This window comes from Lissotriton helveticus, chromosome 5_1 (assembly GCF_964261635.1).
Source record: "Lissotriton helveticus chromosome 5_1, aLisHel1.1, whole genome shotgun sequence".
NCBI lineage: Eukaryota > Metazoa > Chordata > Amphibia > Caudata > Salamandridae > Lissotriton > Lissotriton helveticus.
In genome coordinates, this window is record NC_136065.1 from 1100855550 (window position 1) to 1100875937 (window position 20388).

The 20388-nt window shown below is 42.0% G+C and overlaps 1 protein-coding gene across 3 annotated transcripts in view; it reads right to left on the bottom strand.

Moving 5' to 3' along the window:
• ITPRIP (inositol 1,4,5-trisphosphate receptor interacting protein) overlaps window positions 1–20388 on the bottom strand; it is a 160367-nt gene that overhangs the window by 83409 nt on the left and 56570 nt on the right. For 2 of the 3 annotated variants that reach the window (XM_078643739.1, XM_078643740.1), the window contains exon 2: window positions 7625–7764. The gene's annotated coding sequence lies outside the window, so the exon portion shown is untranslated. Of the gene's footprint in view, window positions 1–2738; window positions 2790–7624; window positions 7765–20388 lie in introns of those variants that run through there. The other variant, XM_078643741.1, reaches the window with a different exon arrangement.

A 20388-nucleotide genomic window follows, 5' to 3' on the forward strand; every position in this document is an offset into this window, starting at 1 on the left:
CCCCGTGAGTCGAGTAGGCACCGGAGCGAGAATTGTCGAGTCTGTGGAATTTTTGAGCCCGAGACCCGCCGAGGCGGGGAATCGAACCCTGGTCCACGGCCGATCTCAGCTTCCGGGTCTGCCGCCTCTAACAACTGAGCCACGCTTCTCCACTAAATATTACAGGAGAAGCAGCACGGGATGCTGTGATGCACTTCCTACCATTCCCCATAATATAAACATACAATGAGGCAAAACAGCATGCAATAATACGATAATTCCATGGTAAGCTTTGAATATTGCTTTCGAATTTTGATTTCAAGCACACATATTAAAGGGAAATGTATGCTCCCAATACATTTTATTTGTTTCATTGGCTAGAGCATTTACACAGACACATGTTAACCCAAATATTAAGAAATATGAAAATCTCTATTAAAAATGCATAGTGAGTTTTATGGGATTCTTGTGGTTCGAAGCCACATGTCTTCCGGCATATAAAAGTCTGTCACAAAATGAGACTTACTGTTTGGTACATATAGACTTCTCAGTCAACCTGTTGTACTTTTTCCAGGTCTTAATCCGCTACGACAGCTTTATACGAGGATATATCTGACAGTGAAATTGGTCTGTTGTCAAGCCACTAAAGCTTAGAAGTAACTGTGGCTTTATAAAGTGCTACAAAAATATCTAGTGCATTTATTTATTTAATTCTGAACAACCATGATGTTGGAAATACATGCCTTATCCATTCCAAGCCTCCTCAATGTTAGACATTCCAAGAGGAACTTTATGGCCAAGCCATTGGTTGCTCTTCAAGTTTCACAAAAGTTTCTGACTTGACACAGCAACTATGAAAGAAGCTGTTGGACTCTGAGAACATTATCTATAATAGACTTACAGTTAATGACAAGACGCCATCTCTTCTAAACAAAATTGATTATGGGGCTTCTGAAAACACACTGTAAAACACATATGGATATAAAATAAATATTTTAGTGAACCATGGTGTACTGTGATGTTTATAACGCGTAATACTCAAATCTTCGCCCACTCTGACTTCTCTACAGCACCACTGGGCCTAGGCTACATTCTTAGGAGAAGAGCTCTTTGTCTCCAAAAACTCCATTACTAGAAATCCTAACTTTAAGTCCATGGTTCATCCTTGGAAGTGGAAGTGCCCCGTAGAATGGCATACGCTACCCCTTCACCCTATATTTATGATATTGCCATCTTTTTTTATGTGACCATGTAACAGATCAATATATGATGGCTCTTTCATGAGGGTACCTACCATTTAGAGGAAGTACAACAATGTATAGCCTAACAGGATCATTCAGGTTCGGGGAAGACATAGGTGAAAATAAAGTTTCAAAGTATCATCAAATAATAGATGTTTCAGCATAGTATAAAGTATTTATTTCCATCACCCCCAATCAGGTCCAATCAATCACTCTACTCAGCTGAGAAGGCTTCAGCTATGAGCTAATGCTAGTTCATAGCAATGTGAAGGACAGGCTAAAGAGAATTGAGTGTCCTATTTCCAGAGTAGGTTTGGGCTTTCATGCCCTTGACTCTAGACAGAAGTGGACAGGAAACCAATACCAGCCCTGGCAAAACAATCAACCTAGCCCCACAATGCAAAAGGTCGCATCTAGATGAGGGATATGGTTGTGCCAGGGCAGCCCATCCTGCTCTGACCGCAGTCCCTAGCCTAAAGTCCACCAGGAAGAGGCTGAAGTTCCATAATGGCTAGTCGGCCCCGACTCTAGCCTTGACGCTAAACCCTGGGGTGCACTTAGCAAACACTTACTCATCCCTTTCACAACTCTAGTAAAATTCCTCTATCAGGACATCTCTGACGATTACTTCATAATTCTTTAAAAATTAGTTCATATTTAAAAACAAATTAACAAAGGCAGCAATAAGAAATTAGCAAGGGTGGAACGTGAAATAATTACAATGCTCCAGCTAACATTATGAAAAGGAAAACGACTGATTTAATCTCAGCCACTGGCACTCAAGAACCATATTTCAGTCCATCATTTTTGTTACATATTATTCCGCTCCAAAGAGTGTCCCGTGATATGCAAAGGAAGGAACAGTCCAGTCTAAAGTGCCAGGACAGGTCCAGGAACGCAAGGAGCCCAGAACGGTATCTGTCTGGGCAAAACCCCAAAGGCCTCTCTGCAATTTAACATGTTTGAAACCAAGCGCACCCTATGGTGTATATCATGCTACCAGTTTGGTAATATTCTACTACAACACAACACAGAAAGGAATGCTCACTCATAATAATACATCTAAAAGTCAATTCATATGGTTAAAATCACCGGGGTGGAAAGTAATCCAAAGCGGCTGCCCGAAAGCAGGAGCACAGGGGAAGCAACAGCGAATCCTCTGAACACCCAAACGGCATCCCTTGGTATATCGCATGTGATTTTAATTGCAGAGCATAATGCTTCCGGGGGGGGGGGGGGGGGGGGGGGTAAATCGGCCGCTCCCTCCCTGTTTCTCTGCGCACCACCACAATGAGCCTGCTGGGTCCATCTTGAACAACAGTATGCACAAGACACATTTAAGTGAGGGCGACAAAGGAAAACAAGACGCATTTAACTGAGGGCGATAAAGGGGAAAAAACACGCCAGACTAAGCCCTCAGTCTCTCTTTGTGTGTCCTTTCTCCACGTAGCCGCCCCTTCAGGTCTCGCTGCATGCCGCCTGCTTTATTGGCGAAATAAAACCATGTCTCGAGCCTACCTTTATCTCTCCCGATGAGCGTCCTCTGTGCAAAGCCCTCCTGCAAGGGAATGACAAAAGGCACCTGCCGGTGCACGCTCTGCTCTTGCGTCACCTTTGTTTGTGCTATAATTGGCGAGGTGTGGCAATTGTGACTACCTCCGCCCAACCTTAAATGGGAGCAACAAACGAGCGCCCAATTAACGCAAGACAGCCAGGGTTCAAATCTACCTCGGCACATTTACGGACGGAATGGTTCCTTTTCCAGTTTATCAATTTGGAAAATAATGCATTGCAACGAGTCTTAATAAAACTGCACTCGTAGGGCCATACTGCATCTTTATTCTGATCAGGTCAGACCGAATCAAACGAGGCTAGGGCACCTGTCCTGAAAAAAAGAAGTGGGGGCACTAACCAAGTTAGCAGTAGGCAAGTGACATGGTGCGTAACATCACAGCAGGTGACATCGCACGTGCCTCACGGGAAATGAGTGCCCAAGAACTGGCATCAGACCTCACAGTTATGTTTAGCAGGCCTATCATGAGTACATTTAAGCGCATTATGAGATTTAATAAATTACATTTTGTGTCAGGATTGTGCCAAAAAAGTGGTGCATCTCCAACGCAAAGTCTGGGCCTCAGAAAATAAATTGTTTTTAAACTCTGTCACATTGAAATTGGCAGGAGAAGAAACATGTCAGTAGATCTGTTCTGCTTAATTGGTTGCAAAGTCTGCGTTTTAAAATATCTTATGGGGTTAAGGCACCTGCTGCAGATGTGTCCAGTAAATCTCAGGGAATAATACTAATGGTAAGAGAACTCTGGAGGTTAACACTTTCACTGGAATGTCAGTGTTTTTTAGTCCCACATTTGAATCAAAGTAGTATACAAGGTTAATGTGTCTCCTTCAAAGCACATCATGTAATATGCAGATGACAGATTTTTATTTTATGTTAATGTGTAAGTGGGTTAGTGCTTTTAACATAGAGATACTTTTGTTACTGCAGTTCATAAATTGTACTACTAATATAGCACAGTGAGCTATGAAGGGCATGTGACTCCTACACCTTATAACCCTGTCTTATGTAACACATCTTGTGCATTGATTTACACACCTAAATGCTTTAATATGAATGTATACTTGTATGTTACGTATTGGGATGAATAGCTCTATAAGAGAAATAAAACAGTGATATTTAAATTGTTATTTGTTTAAATACTGGGATAGACCAACACATCTGACAATCTTGTAGTGCATTTATTTCTCTTATATACAGGAACTAAACAAAGTTAAAAGATTGCCTCTTAAGCACCTGTGAAGTGATAACAAGCAGTGTGTCTTTGTTTCCCCTCCTATGCCTCACATATAAGTGTGAGGCTCCAGACTGCATCCAGACAGCATCATATTGGAACAAAAGGAGGCTTGGTGGCCCTTTAACTGGGCCTTTATCTTTGGCTCAGATGGAGCTGGAAAAAAAAGAAACCCTCCCTGCCTGCACGTTGCTGCTGGGAATGGAAATCAGACAATGAGCATGTGCTGCTGAATGTGTCCTGGTGTCTGAAAATTACACAGAGACAAGTTCAGCATATTTCAGTGTGGCCCAGCTTCTTGGCAGGGTGAATGGCGTATGTCCTGTGAAAACAGTGGGTAGACGCCGTCTACCTGTGTATATCCCCGACTTGTGCACTGAACGAAGCTATGTTTAAGATAAACATTCAGACAAAGCACCTTCCAGACCAAACCATGTGACATCCAAGGATCTATTTGAAAAGCCACTGGAAAGATATTGTTTCGGAGCAAACTATGTTAATTATTTATCTTGTGCCATAGCTTCCAACGCTCTCCAGGACTCGCTAGTTTCTATGAGACTGTTATGATTGTATGTTGTTTTTTTGGTTTGCTGTTACTTCCTTGTACCTTTCATGACTGCTAAATTATAAAGCGCTCTGATACCCCCTGTGGTCATGTTTACGCTATGTAAAACCTTTTAAATAAAATAAATATATAAAAATAATGACCTCTGGTGTCATCGGTGCTACATTTGAGCCAGTGGTTGCATGTTGGGACCATCAGCACTCATTTTTGAGAAAGGGGACTTATTTTTCCTCAGTAAACTTTGATCCAGAGCAAGTGAAAGAAAAACACAAAAGTGGGAAAGAAGGAAGAGAAAAACACAGAAGGGGAAAGAAGGAGGAAGAGAAAGGCGGTAACGCAGTGAGACATGGGAGAAAGCATGGATGACAATTAATCTGCAAGAGTGATGTAAAGAAGCAGTGAGTGTCCAGTGGTGGATTAAAGAGTTATACTGCACGCCGGCCTTCAGTGGGGCAGGCCATGGATATCTGAGCAAAACGTTGGGTCCTGGCACTTATTTTCTTTTACAAATTAAGGACAGGCGGGCCAGCATGTTATATTTCTATTGACCAGTTTAAGGTCTGCATTCATAGTTGCTCTCTACAGTCGGAACACCCACACTTAAAACAGTGATCAGCTTTTTCCTAATCTTGGTTCAGGAATGCATTAAAAAATCTGCCAATGCCTTTCACTATTTGAGTCTAGACCCATAGCACAGTGTTGCAGCTATACGCTGATTTAGAATGGCTGCCAGTGGAATGTTACGGTATGAACTCTGGTGGTACTTGGAGCCAGTTGAAACCCAGCTGGCCTCAGGGAAGCACGTCTGAATCCTCCAATAAGCTTGAAGAAACAGCAATTGGAGCACTGAGTTTTATCACAACAGAGAAAGTTGGGGACGATTTTATGATGCAGACCACCAGAAGCAGGCTCTGACAGCGCGACTAGAAGCCACTAATCAAAGTGACTACTTGCAAAAGCTTGCTGGCACAACAGTAAGATAGACTGCTGAAACACACCACTACATCTGTATCAGTAAGTGTTTCTGCGACACCCCAACCACTCAATATTGGAGCCTTTTCATAATGTATTGTTTAAAATGTTTACATTGCTATATTTATTGCGGTATCCAACTGTCAGGCGCATGCCATTATGCGCATATTAGTGAGCTTGTGTCACATAGTGTGGGAAGTACAGTTAAGGTATGTAGTGTGGCCCGCTAGGCGTTCATACCATATGTCCACGTTGATATTTGTATTTGTAAATTTTTTTACAGCAACCAACCAGAGATATTTTGCACTGATGGAAATGTACATTTTATTGTAATTATTCTTAGGGATGGGTTTGAGTAAGAATTTGTTATTGCTGTAAATGTGCAGGATATTGCCATATTTAGTTGTATCTACTCTGCAAGCATTACCGTTTGATTCTTTGAAGGGGCAAGGTTCAGGCCCATTTTGCTAATTTAATGATTTTCTAGATCCCTGATTCGAGAACGTTCCAATCAGACTCTGAGCCGGTCTGATTGGGTCGCATCTGTCAGCAGACGCACCGTGATCAGCGTGCACGAGGACACTGCGTCCTGTTTTAGTCTCTCTCTCTTTTGAACTTCTCGCATTACTACGGTTGAGAGAGAACCCTTGCTACATTGTAGCCCACAAGGTAAGCAGCTCTGATTCTGCTGCTGTTCAAGTTTTTCCTCACTGAAGATTTTTTCATATTTTGATAATTATTTTTTTACTTTTACAGAGCCAACTGGGTGATTTATTCACAAGGGGCTCTTTTAACCTTGATGTCTACAGATTAGATCTGTAGTTTTGGAGAATTATTGTTTAACCCGTTCTTGATAGCCACAATACACCTTTGTAATTAAACCACTTAGTGACTTCCCTGTCTTCTTGCAATGCGGAATTTCATTTGAAGTTGTCCAACTGGTCGCCCTCTGATTCGAATTTGCTCATTATACCACTTGACTGGATATTTAGGGTGCGCGGTTTTTGAGTTTTTTTTACCTTAAGAGGCAGTGAGATCCCACCACGGTTCCATTAGTAATTGTGGTACCTTATTACATTTCTTTAGGGAGCCACACCTACAGATGAGTAGCCGGATGGCCTTCGCTATCTTCAGAATTTATCTATTGATCCCTTCATTGGCCATTGCAAGAACACAGGTGAGGTTTTGCTGTACATAGAGATAGAGTTGGCATTTTACCGCATACTTTTAGTAATTGAATTTCAATGATCCGAATACCCATCTCCTTTTCTTCCCCTTGGTTGCTCTCATTACACTACCCTGATGAAGACACGCATTTAAGGTTTCAACGTCTTCCCCCAGTTTTCGGGTCGAAACGTAGACATTTAATTACAGCCAGGATGGAAGAGAGCGTCCACAGAGAGGCACTATTGATTTTAGAAATTATCTATACATAGTGAAACAAATTTCTAGTGGTTTAGAATGCTGTAAATACAGGCTTGGTTCTAAATGATATTAAATATGTTCTGTTTTTCCCCCTTTTTGTCTATAAACTTACTCAAAAGCGTGCCTTCTGATCACTTTTTTGCACACATTTGGAGCAATCTTTTGTATGTAAATATTGTATTTGTACAGCTGATTTGAAATATAGCTGAATAAATTTTTTTATAAGTACTTCTATGTGTGATGTATTTTTTTATGTACTCTTCTCTTTGCTGATTTAATACTTACCTCACTCCAGATGATTGGGGGTTTAGGCTTAGTTGTATTTCTGCAGGGTATGTTAATTAATTAAGCTTGTCCTAATTATCTATGAGGGCCAATTTTTGTGTGTATTACTTTGTGTCCAGGTCCTACAGACTTATGGGTTACCCCATGAGTATATATGGGCTCATGCCATGTGCATCAACATGCACCAACCATTATTTACTAGAGTGTGACTCAGCAGGGCCCAACTGCAAGCCTCAACATTCATTGAACATTTGTGTCAGTGCGTTACACGCGTTTTGCTTTTGAAACGAAAAGCACAACATTGCTAAAACATATTGAGACTCTCAATCCCAAGGCTTGTTGCCACTTACCAGTTGTCTGTCTTTCCTTTTCTCTTTCACCGCAACCTTTCTCTTCTCCGGCTTATTTGACAACGCTTCTTCAGAATCATGTGATCACATGCTATCCACATCATAGACAAACAGCACAACCTAAAGGATTTTCTGCAACACTGCAATCACACAAAAAAACAACGTTTTGTTGAATAATAAATATAGGGACAACACTGCAACAAAACAAAAGGATATCTGTAAGCTAACATAAAAATAAAGAAAGAAAAGGAGATAATAAAACAATGCTCAAATATGTGTATGAACATGGCATTCTCATAAGGAATAATCATATCATATAGTATTCTCAAACTTTCAGGAACTCTCAATATAGAATGAGAGGAATGGGTTGACATATTCGAAAATTATTTAGAAGCAATGGGTGTCCTGGATTTTTCTCCTTGTCGCAAAAAGGAAATACTGCTGAGATCTTTAGGCGAGACAGACACAGCATTATTTAATTCTAACCACAAGTGGTGGATTCACAAGTGGAGGTGATAAAAGATGTCTTCAAATAAGTGAAGATAAGACTGGAACACAGATTTGTCAAAACTACTAACATCACAATGACAAGGCAGACATTCTGTAGCTCACCATAAAAGATGAGAGGGAATATAGATGGGCTTGTGGCAAGACATCGGGAATTGGTGACAAAATGTTAATTTGGAAGAATAACAGAAGAGTTGATCAAGGATCAGTTCATAGTACAGTGTGCTAGTGGAAAGGTACAAGAATGATTGTGGGTGGAAGCAATCCTACTTGCAAAGTTGCAATCTCAATAGTGAAGATTGTTGAGGATTCAGAACTCTGTACGGCATAGATGCAGTGATTGGGTCCAATGACGATTCACGAAGTGGTGGCAGTAGAAGAGACTCATCAGGAAACAAGTTCTCAGATAAAGGCAGTTAGAAATAAGCATCTTCCATGGACAAAAGGCAATTAAACTGAAAAAATGGTGGCGATCACGGTAGAGTACAACATGTAAAAATCCACAAAGGAACTGTCTCAGGTGTGGCAGCCAGTAGCATGGCCAGTATTCCAAACATTACCCAGCAATTTGCAAGGATTGTGTGAAATATATCATGGGAGTTCATATTTCCTGTGTAGGTCACAGTGGGAAAAGCAGGATTGCAGCAATAGTCTCTGACCAAGATGATCGCACAACAGGGGCAATAAGTGTGGATACACTAGAAGAAGACACTTGATTTTAGTCAAGGGAAAAGCGGTTAGTTTTATAGTTGACCCTGGTTCCCTTTATGGAATAATTCCAAAATACATGTGTGGCAATACCTGACCAGATGTTGAACTTCTATCAAATGACATAAATCCACTGAGATACCAAGTGAGTTCCATCTATGTCGCATGATTTATGTGGGCAGAAATAATGCACCATTACCACAAGGTTGAGGGAAAGGTGTATTTGGCTCAATCAGGGCCACTGATTTTAGGATGGGTGTACTAATATGATATATGTATAGTAATAAACCAGATAGTATTGGATCAGGATATGGTGGTTTCTGATATGAGTTTTGAAGGAGTTCTTACACATTTTGAAACTGTTTTACAAGATAGAGTACATCAAAAATACATGCATAAAACTGTATTAAGAAAAGGAACAGCACCTATAAGTTAGGAGAATACCCTTAGTCATCATGCTTTAAGTAAAGGAAATACTGCAACAAATGGTCAAGAATAATATTATTGAGCTTGTTGAGATCACTGAATGGTTATCTCCTATATATTTATAATGAAAAAGCTTATGGGAGCTTTTGATTTTGTGTACATTTAAGGTCACTTAACTAAAGTGTAGCCTTGGAACCTGATCCTTTGCCAAACATCAATGAGATGGTGTTATTACTGAAAGGGGTAGGCATTTTCCAAAATTCAGCCCAAAAAGGGATTAGCGCCAATTTCAAACCAAAGCCTTAATAGTGTTTGTTACGTCTGAGGACATTTTTCAATTTAAGAAGCTTACATTTGTATTGGCATTACCTGCCAGTGTTTTCTAGTTTAGGATGTCTGAAATTTTGAGAGACCAGAATGCCATTTCCTTCAAGATGGCATTCTGGTATTCGATAACGCTAAGTGAAAATGATCAGGTTCTAGGAGAGGTACTAATAATATTGGAAGCTGCTGGCATGACACTACATAAAGAGAAATGTTGTTTCCTTGAAAGGGAAGTGGAGTACCTAGGGTATACCATGTTGGGTGATGGGGTGAATCCAAGAAAGATCTGGTTAGTGCAATTGTAAATGCCAGCACATCAATCGATAAAACAAAAAAGCGCAGGTCGTTCATGACCATGATCGAGTATTATGCTAAGTTTGTTGAAAGATTTACTGATAAGACTGAAATTCTAAGAGCTTTACTGATGAGGGTATGACATGTTTGTAGCAAGAAGCCCAACAAAAGGCATTTAAAACTGTTAAAGATGCCATTGCTCATGTTTGTTTGCTCACCCCTTTCAACGTAAATATGAAATCTATCATCACAGTAGATGCCAGTTCATTGGGAATCAGTGCAGTCTTATTACAAAAACATGGTACTAGAGAGGTAACAGTTGCATATGCAGCCCGTTTATGTAACTCAGAAAAAAGCATTTGTCATTACAAAGGAAGCATTGGCAGCAGCGTGGGGCGTGGAATATTTTAAGATGTTTGTGTATGGAAGGATATCACAGTAAGAACAGACCACAAACAGCTGCTCAATATTCTGATGCCTGGGGTTTAGATTAAAGCTCTGCCAGGTTTCCTGCCAAGTTACAATGATTCATGTACACTATGGAGTACATTCCAGGATGGAAAAACTGTGTGGTGTATTTTCTGTCAAGACTGCCTATAGAGAGTGGAGTAGTGGATGAATATACATATGAAGGAATGGTTGTATCTTGTGATAATAAAGAGGGGAATCTATGATGTTGTTTTATTGAAGGATTGGTTGCCAGCCATGGAAAAAGAAGAAGAAATGAAATATGTAATACACTCAATCAGAGAGGGTTGTAGGGAAGAAAGTTGTTTTCCAGCAGCTTTTAAGCTCTTACAATAAACTGTGGACGAGTTGACAGTGTACAAGGACCACTTGGCCTTAGGAGGTGAGAGATGTTTGCCTCCTTTTGAATTGAGGAATACTGCGAACACAATGTCACACAAAACAGACCTGGGTCAGACAATGAAAAAGAAGAGGGTTCTTTTGGTTGCTGGGTTTGGACACAAAGGTCGCTAGAAGTGTGATTGGTTGTCCCATGTGTAAGGAAGAGGAGAAGCAGTTAAAAGTGGGAGTGAGTGTTAGCAGCCAACCCCTACATATTGATGATCCACGTTCACCTTTGCTTAAGATCGGTTTATAATTCATAGTTCCATTTTAATTACTCCCAGAAGAACAGCTATTTGCAGATGTCAAAGTGGATGTTCACTTTAAGTGACTAGAAATAATCTATATGAGTACTGTCACCACCTCTAGCGATATTAAAGATTTAAAAGATGTTTTTATCAGATAAGGGGTACCGGAGCACATCATTACAGTGCGTTTCAGATGAAATGATAGAGTTCTTTGTTAGAAGCAGAATTCACTTTACAATCCACAATCCAATGGTGGGGCAGAAAAGACCAACCGATTAGTGAAGGGAAATCTAGAGGTGGCTAACAGGAGGGGTTTAAAAGTTGATGAGGCAATCAGAGACACAATATTGGCCTTCTAGGCTACATCAAGTAACCAAATTGGTGTGTCCCCCTTTAACAAGATGAGGGTTAGAAAAGATGACTCTAATATGTTGGCATGCTGGTTACATGTCTTGGCTAGAAGTGTAAAGAAGAATGACGAGTCAGCTGAAGCACTGTCTCAGAAGATTGACAAAGGTGGCTGGTTTAAGTCTAAATTGTGAGGGTATCATCTGGATGATCAAAGTTTAAGGGACCTTTCAAATTGAATAATGTCAATAGTAACTTGGTAGACCTGAAACACGGACAGATGTGTAATGCAAGGAGGGTGGCTTTGTATAAAAAAAAGATTCTGGTGTTAAAGTACTTGACAGTCTGGATGTTTGCAATAGTTTGATGTTGACGTCAGATGAGGAAATGCTGGACATGAAGTGACATGTGGTTGAGATGCTGGGTCTTGCTGCAAGTGATGTCAATAACTCAGGCAACAGATACGAGTAGAGAGTTAGGAGAATGTCAAACAAGTACTCCTTGTGGATTTCGTATAGCACCTACTTGTTTGAGTTACTTTGTGCCATGAAGTATCTCCTATTAAATGTGGAGTGACTTTAGCATAATATTATGCAATAGTTGTTCTCCATACTTCCTTTGAACACTTACACCCTACTATTATTAATAACTTTTATTCTCTTTTAGTATAGTTATTTAAGTAATAGTCCTTTGTGTAGTATGTGAAGCATGTAATCTGTAGGTGTTTACTACAGCATTTATTCTTTCTTCCATGTATATATATGAAAGTGAGATGTATTTTATCTTTAAACTGACTTCGAATGTCAGCTAGTTGAATGTAATGGTATCATCTCAGGTGTTTTGTAGATCCAGTCGAACCCCAGCTGGTCCCTGGGAAGCACATCTGAAGCTTGCCTCCAATAAACATGAAGAAACAGTAATGAACCACTGAACTTTTTAATAATATGCAGTCTTCTTACTGCTGCGTAAAAGCCCCTTAAGAGCAACTCTAGCCTGAATCTTTTAGCTAAATGGCATTAAGCAGACATAGGCTCCATGTCTCCAAAGTGTTGCCAATGCTGCCCATCTTGTTCAAGCACCTTAAAATAATGTATTGAGTATTGTTGTCACTCTTTGCCTCGCCACCAAGACTCAGCACCTCTCCGCTGCCAGATTGTGTTGATATGAAATATAACTACTATCTGGTTATCACATTACCCATGTCCCCTGTCTCATCCCTATGTCCAAATAGTCATAATAGTTTGCCACAACCAATGCCTTACCTTCAAAGAATAAGTTTCAACATCAGTTATACCATCAATTGGGTCTTCTTGATATTGGCTTTTAAATTATTTGACAAGACTGTAATGTCAGCTGCCAGGCAGACACGGACTCAGGATTTGAATGAGGGATTTAGGGCATGATTTAGAATTTGGCAGATGGGTTACTCCATCACAAATGTGATCGATATCCCATCCGCCTTATTACAAGTATACAGAATGCATGCACTTACAATATAGCAGATGTTATATCCTTCACCTTTTTGATGGAATAGCCTATCCACCAAATTCTAAATCAGGCCTGTATTAGAATGCTATCTCTTCCTATTTAATTTCTTCGGGCACAGATTCTGGGCCACACAATCAATCTCTTGGGAAATGTCCATAGATTCCCTTGGGAAATGTCCATAGAGCAGAAATTTGGGCTGGGGTTTCTTGTAATGTGGGCTGATTTGGTTAGTAAAGATAGAGATGTGATATTGTAAGTCATTCGGCAACCTTTTGCAAAGCCTATCTGATTTGTGGGCACAATGTTGTTATAGTCCATTTAACAAGGCCCAAGACAAAGTAACAGGAGCCTATTGAAACACATTTCTGAGACATACTTTCCTCACACATTCGAGAGGGCTTTAGGACTCAATATGCAACCCTGACACAACACAATGAGCCTCCAGAGCTGCCCAGCATATTTTCTAATTACAGCTCTATTGGTTACTGCTCTACTTCATGATATTGCTTATGCTGTGACAAATAAAATGTTTGTGCATTCTCTGGAGGTGCGTGATTAATCCAGGCTCATATGTCCCAGAACGTTTTGTGGTAAGTTTCGCTTTCCTCATCTTCTTGCAAGACTGCACAGTTCCAGTCTTGCAAATTACAGACCACAGTACACGGCCAGGAGGGAGGCAATATGGATTTTGCCACTATACCCAAAATGTTCATTCATATAAAGTTGCCTTTCCTCGTGCTTATATCATGCTGACAATGTGCAGTGTTGGGCTATTCCAAATAGACATGTTTATAAATTATATTGTTGGGTGAGGTTAACTTCAGAAACGTTGAATTTTTTTTTCAATTCAGCAGAATTTTGTCAAAACAAGTACGTGTGAATGAATGGTGTGGCTAATCTCCCTCCCTCCCTCCTTGTTATATTCACTCTCCTCATTGCTGGACCACATGCCGATCACAGCCAGGAATACACAGCCAGGATAGCGAGACCACGTTCCGGGGAAGATGTTGCTGTAACTGATCCGAAAACGGAAAGGTGACACTCTCAATCCAAAACCAAATGAAAGTACTCCAATTTGGATGGTAGAAACAGATCGCCAATCATATATTATCAAATATACTTCCCGAAGAAGTCACTGTGGTATTTGTCAACTTACGAATATTCATATAGTTTAAAAAAAGAAATATTATGAACTTTTCATTTATTTTTTAAATTCTACCATATTCATTTAGAGAGGTGGGGAAAAACCAACATGATGAAAATCAATTTACCGCAAGCCTAACTTTACCACTGATTTCTAGTAGCGAAAAGCATGTGGTAACAAATGCAGCAACAGCAAAACTATCTTTACTGCATGTGCAGTAGTAGGGTTTGCAGTACTGCACGCTTTTCCACATCCTTTTGCGCTTGGATCCTAAATCTTGACGTAATACTGCACCGACTAAACCTGGTAACCTTATTCATGCAATGTGTTATTAATGCAGGATTATTGACTCCATATATAAACAAGCATTGGCAAAACCAATAGGTTTCGCCTATATGAAGTCTATTGAGGTTGTCAATGTTTTTTTAGGCAATGTTTTTCTGTGACAGATGGGAGGGTTAGAGGAGTTAAGTGTGCATAGGCAGTTTGATGATCCTTGGGCACATTGATAGTGTGAGCAGCTTAACTCACATTGTAGACATTAAGGGAAGCATGCGGCTAAACAGTGTGAGTTGGTTAGCACACATGGAGTAGTGTGGTCCCATAAACAAAGTGAGTAATTCGGGCACATGAATCACGTGAGGATGTAGGGTTCATGGACAGATATTTTGAGGGATTTGGAGCACAGAACAAGAGTGGGCATGTCGACAGTCCTAGGAGCATGGGGCACGGCACGTGGAGAGATACTCAACAGCGACAGGCAGTGTAAGGTGTTGGGGTCCAAAGGAGCCTGCGGTGCATAGACAAACAGTGTAGTGGGCGAGGTGACCATGACAGAGTGCCAGGGACATGCGGGGGGTCACAGAATGTGTGAAGCTTCAAACATATTGATAGCCTGTAGGAAGAAGGTCGGGCTCTGAAAGTATGGCAAGCTTGGTGTACTGCATGGAGCTTCGAGCATGGTGATGGGTGAAAATTATATTTTTAGGCACATTAGTTCTGGAGTCATAAACTGCTTTAGCGCCTCGCCTGGGGTAGTAAGTGCTGTGCAATGCCAATGAAAGGCAGGTTAAATAGTAGGTAAGGTGCCCATTGACAAAGTGTGAAGAACGTGGGGCTCATAGACAAGGGTATGGAGAGCTTCGAGCATGTTGACAGCCAGTGTAAATTGGTAAGAACACCAGCAGATGATGTGAAGTGCTAATTGCATTGAAAGCGTGTGGAGCATACAGCTCATTGGCAGAACGTGTGGGAATCTCATCTATAACAAATTACATAAACTGAAATGGCTATATTGTCCACAGACTTTCCCAATCCATCTATTGTTGATTGTGATCGATTTCAGAATCAGAATCAGAAAAATGCTTTATTCGAGTTTAGCAAATACATAAAACCATAAAAGCAACAGTTAGAAAACAAACACATTCATACAGAGTCATATTTAAAATGATTCCATACAAAAGGTAGTGCTTTTCCCTTTCAATAATATGGCTAACAAGTTATAGTGTTCCGTTTCTTCAGAATACTCTTTAAAAGACCGGTCATAATTACAGAACAGTATTCATTATCCAGTTGTTGCGAGAATAAAAAAGCTGGGTGGCATTGCCGCCAAGCGCCCTGCTTCAGATACTGCTTAATCCACCTTACACGTTCTTTAACATAATACTTACAAAATAAAACCACGTGAATGGTAGATTGCAAGGAAAGATTATCACATGGGCAGAGCACCAAGTCCCTCGACCAGTCATTTTTAATTGGAAAAGTTACCAGGCGATGGAATGTTTCAAATCTAAACCTGGTCAAAATGTATCTATCAAAACCCCTTACACAGTAAAGCAAATAGGGTTGGATTGTATAACAGGCCAAGGTCATCTGGTGTTGAATCACAGATTTTTTGTTGATTTCCCCTGATAATCTAAGCAGTTCGAAGTGATTCATGCATAATATTTTCAGTTCCTTTCTGGATATGGAGCAAATAAAACTCAAGCTTATCGTAAAATTCCGGTCTATTTAGGTAATTTAACAAGTTTCTGACATAGTTTAGCCATAGAATATTTCTGGCATGGTCCAGGGCCATTGTATCCTTAATAATTTCTCTATTTAAGCCCAATGTAGATGAGGACCAAACTCTGTGCCAGAGTAAGATGGGTTGTAGTTTAATAAGATCTGTAATTAACTCAATAACCAATTCAGCGTGGCAATTAAAAACTGATGTACTCTGCGGGACAGCTAAAATGTACCTTAAAAAAGCGTTTTCTACAATTTGTAAAGACGCTACATTATAAAAACCCCAAATACCTGCCCCATAGATTACTATACTTATGCATTTTGCTATGTATATTTTTAATAGGATCTCTGGTGGTCCTTTTCCCAATTTTTGTGAAAAATTCATTAATGCCGCGGTCGATCGTTTAAACAAAAGAGTCCTGCTCTTAACCGCTGGGCCCCAGGAGACTGAACCCTCAAGGAGTATACCTAGGTAGGGAAATGTTCTAGTGTATTCAATTCTAACGTCACCCACTACTAGGTTTTTACATTTAGTTCGCCCTTTCCCGCATGTCATCAAAAAGGATTTCTTTGCATTGAGTTATAGGCCCCTACTGGCCATAAACTCAATGTAGGTGGAAAGTGCTCTCTGTATACCTATCTTGGTTCTGGCCATTAACACCGCGTCATCCGCGTAGAGAAGGGAGACAATCTGCTTATTATTATATCTTGGCGAGTCTATTAAATTGGCCCTCAATTCCTCCTCCAAAGCATTGGTATATATGGAAAAGAGGAATGGGGCCAAGACGCAGCCTTGCCTAACTCCCCTCTCTACGTGGAATGACTTGGTGCACTCTCCCTTTAGGCCATGTCTCACCTTTGCGGTGGCTCCTGAATACAGTTGTCGTAAAAATTGCACAATAGAGGGTTCTACCCTTATGTCCTCTAAGATTCTCCATAGCTTGTTGTGATCTACGCAATCAAAGGCGGCCGTGAGGTCGACAAATATTGCATACAAACGCCCTGTCTTTGCTTGGTTATATTTCCCTTGAAGTAGCATGAAATTTAAAACCTGTTCTACAGGACCCATCCCCTCCCTAAATCCATATTGAACCGGGCTCAGAATGTTATTGTCTTCAGCCCAGATTTGAAGTTTATTTAGCACCACCCTTCCTGCAACTTTCATTAGAGAATCCAAAAGCGATATTGGTCTATAACTAGAAGGGTTCTCCCGGTCCGCTTTTATATAAATGGGTATAATGACTGATTCAGACCAAGATTTTATAAACCCCTTTGAACAGCATGCCTCTAAGACACGTGTCAAAAGTGGGGCCCAGAGATCAGTAGTCGTTTTAAATAAATTAATAGGAATCCCATCGGGACATGGGGCTTTATTTCCTTTACTTTTATTAATTGCCAACAACACTTCCCCATGGGTAAACTTCCGGACTTTAACTTCCGGATGGATGATCCACTGGACCCTGCCGCGATTAAACTCTCTGAGGCAATGACCCCGATGGGTCTGATCCCTCATCTGCAGGGGCCCACACACGATAAGGGACACACTCTCGACCAGGTATTTTCGTCATCGCCTCTCGAAGAGATTGAGATTAGCCCGGTACTATGGTCCGACCATCAGCTGGCCAAATTTATGATCAAAGGCACAGCCAAACCGGTGCCGGGTGTGCCACAGAAGCAGGGCCATGTCTATAGGGCATACCACCGAGTGACCCCAGTGATGTTGGCCCAGGCTGCTGTGGATCATCCCTGCTCCCTCTCAGGCGATCTGGAGAGGGATTTAGGGGCCCTGCAGGTTTGGTTTGTAGACAGGCTTAATGATCTCGCCCCTGAAGTACAACCGCGCCGAGCGCCGAAACGGGTCTCTGCACCTTGGTTCACCGCTGCACTGTCGGCTATGCGGCAGCAGTGCAAGGGGGCCGAGAGAGCTTGGCGGGTACAATACGACACTGCTGCCAAGCTGACCTATAAATCGGTGGTGAAGGCGTATCATCGAGACATTCGCCTGGAAAAAAAGGCCTATCTGGCAGGAAGAATAGAAGCCGCTGCCAATTCATGCAAGGAGATTTTCTCCATTGTGAGAGAATTTATCTCCCCCCGATCCAACACCTCGGGTGAAAAGCCGTCTGATTCCTGGGCTGTGGATCTCGCTGATTTCTTTACGAGCAAGATCCAACTTATTCAAGACTCCTTTCCCCCGGCAGTGACTATGGGCTCGACCAACTTTGAGGCCATTTTGTCTCCACTAGCCTTGCCAGGTCCGACGTTGGCCGTGTTTCCTCCGATCTCTCCCTCTGCCTCTTTAGCCCTCATGGGTAATCTTAAATCTGGTTCGCCTTTGGACCCATGCCCGGCTAAAATTCTGGTGAAACTGGCAGAGGTGATCAATCCGCTGGCGAATTCGTTATTTAATCTTTCGTTGAGCCAGGGATTGGTCCCGTCAGCCTGGAAGCAGGCTATGGTGATTCCACTGCTTAAGAAACCAGGATTGGACCCGAAGGCCCCTGTCAGCTATAGGCCTATTTCCTTGTTGCCGGCTCTCACCAAGATCTTGGAAAAACATGTTCAAGTGGTGCTTTCCAATTTTCTTGAGACCAACGAGATCCTGCATGCCACCCAGTCTGGTTTTCGTCCCCATCTCAGCACAGAGACTGCGCTCCTTGAGGTTTCAGAGACTGTCAAAGGTGTTCTGGACTCGGGGGGCAAAGCCATGCTGGTGATGTTGGACTTGTCGGCGGCTTTCGACACCGTCCCCCATGATCGCCTTCTCGAAAGACTTTTTGAGATAGGTGTGCGGGGGACGGTGTTCAGCTGGTTTTCCTCCTTTCTAGCTGGCCGCCGGCAAACGGTCTGGGCCTCGCCAGATTCCGCCGTGATGCCGCCGCTGGGAGTCGGGGTCCCTCAGGGCTCGATTTTGAGCCCGACCCTATTTAATATCTTTATGACCCCTTTGGCGGCGTTGGCGGAGTCGTTCGGGGCTCGGATCGTATCCTACGCGGACGATACCCAGCTCCTCTTCTCATGTAAGAGAGGAGGAGACTTTGACGGGGAGAGTATCCGGGATTGCCTTGGGGCTGTTTTTCATTGGTTCCAACTAAACAGCCTCAAGTGCAATTCCGAGAAATCTGAGGTACTCTTTTTTGGGTGTGATACCGAGCCCAATTGGCAGGACTGGTGGCCCATTGACATGTTTCCTCCGACTTGCTCCTCCAAGACGGCCAAGAACCTGGGGGTCAAGATGGACAATGGGCTTTCTTTAAAATCTCAGATTTTGGGGGTGTCAGGCACCTGCTTTGGCCTCCTCAGGATGCTGAGGAGGTTTCTCCCCCTGTTGTCCGAGGAGCACAGGAGGCTGACGGTACAGGCTCTGATTGGGTCCAGGTTGGATTACTCCAACATTCTCTACTTGGGCCTACCAGAATACCTGTTGCAGCGGCTCCAAGTGGTACAGAATGCGGCCGCAAGAGCTATTTTTGGCTTAAATAGGCGGGCTAGTGCAAGGGACCTGTTGAAGACATTGCACTGGCTTCCAGTCCGGAAACGGATTGCCTTTAAGGCTCTGACCTTGGCTTACAAGGCCCTTCATGCGATGGGAGCAAAATATCTGCAAAAGAGAATGACTTTTTATCAGCCAACTCGCTCCTTGAGGTCTGAGTCTCTGCTCCTGGCGGTTGTCCCGCGAGTGAAGAAAGCCCGCTCGGGTGGCCGCTCCTTCGGTTTACTTGCACCACAGCTGTGGAACTCCTTGCCGCTTTCGCTGCGGGGAGCAACCAGCTTACTGGTTTTTAGAAAGGATCTTAAGACGTGGCTTTTTACTCAGTAGACGTTATTTGGTCTGCTTTTTAGGTTTTCACTGTTCTGTCCTCTTTTAAACGTGTTATGTTATTATGATGCAGCACTCCTTTACCAAAAAGCGCCGGGATACTCTTTTTGAGTCGCCGTGCGCTATACAAAAGATTAAATAACATAACATAACATAACATAACTCAATAACGATCGGTGAATGAGCTGATTGGCCTCCCTCCGCCTCCCTGTTCTCAAAGTAGCTTACAACATCACCAGTCTCGTTGCTATAAACCTTGGAGAAGAAATTAATCCAGGTGCTTTCATCAATCGCAATTTCTACCCTCGCACTCTCATTATTAGCAAAAAAGGGGCATTCACAGCCTGCCAGGATAAATGGGAGTCTCTACGCTGAGAGGCCTCATGCAGATTATCCCATGCCTGCACTTTTATTTCTTTTGTGTGATTTTTCCTTGCTAAGTTATAGGCCTTCCTACAAGCTCTAATTTCCTCGCCGTCCCTCGTGGTGTACCGAGTGCGGCCTTAAGAAGGGAATAGGTTTTAATACACTGGCTATCGAACCACCCATTACTCCTAATTTGCTTCTTCTTATTAGGGGTGGACAAAAGATTTTGTATACC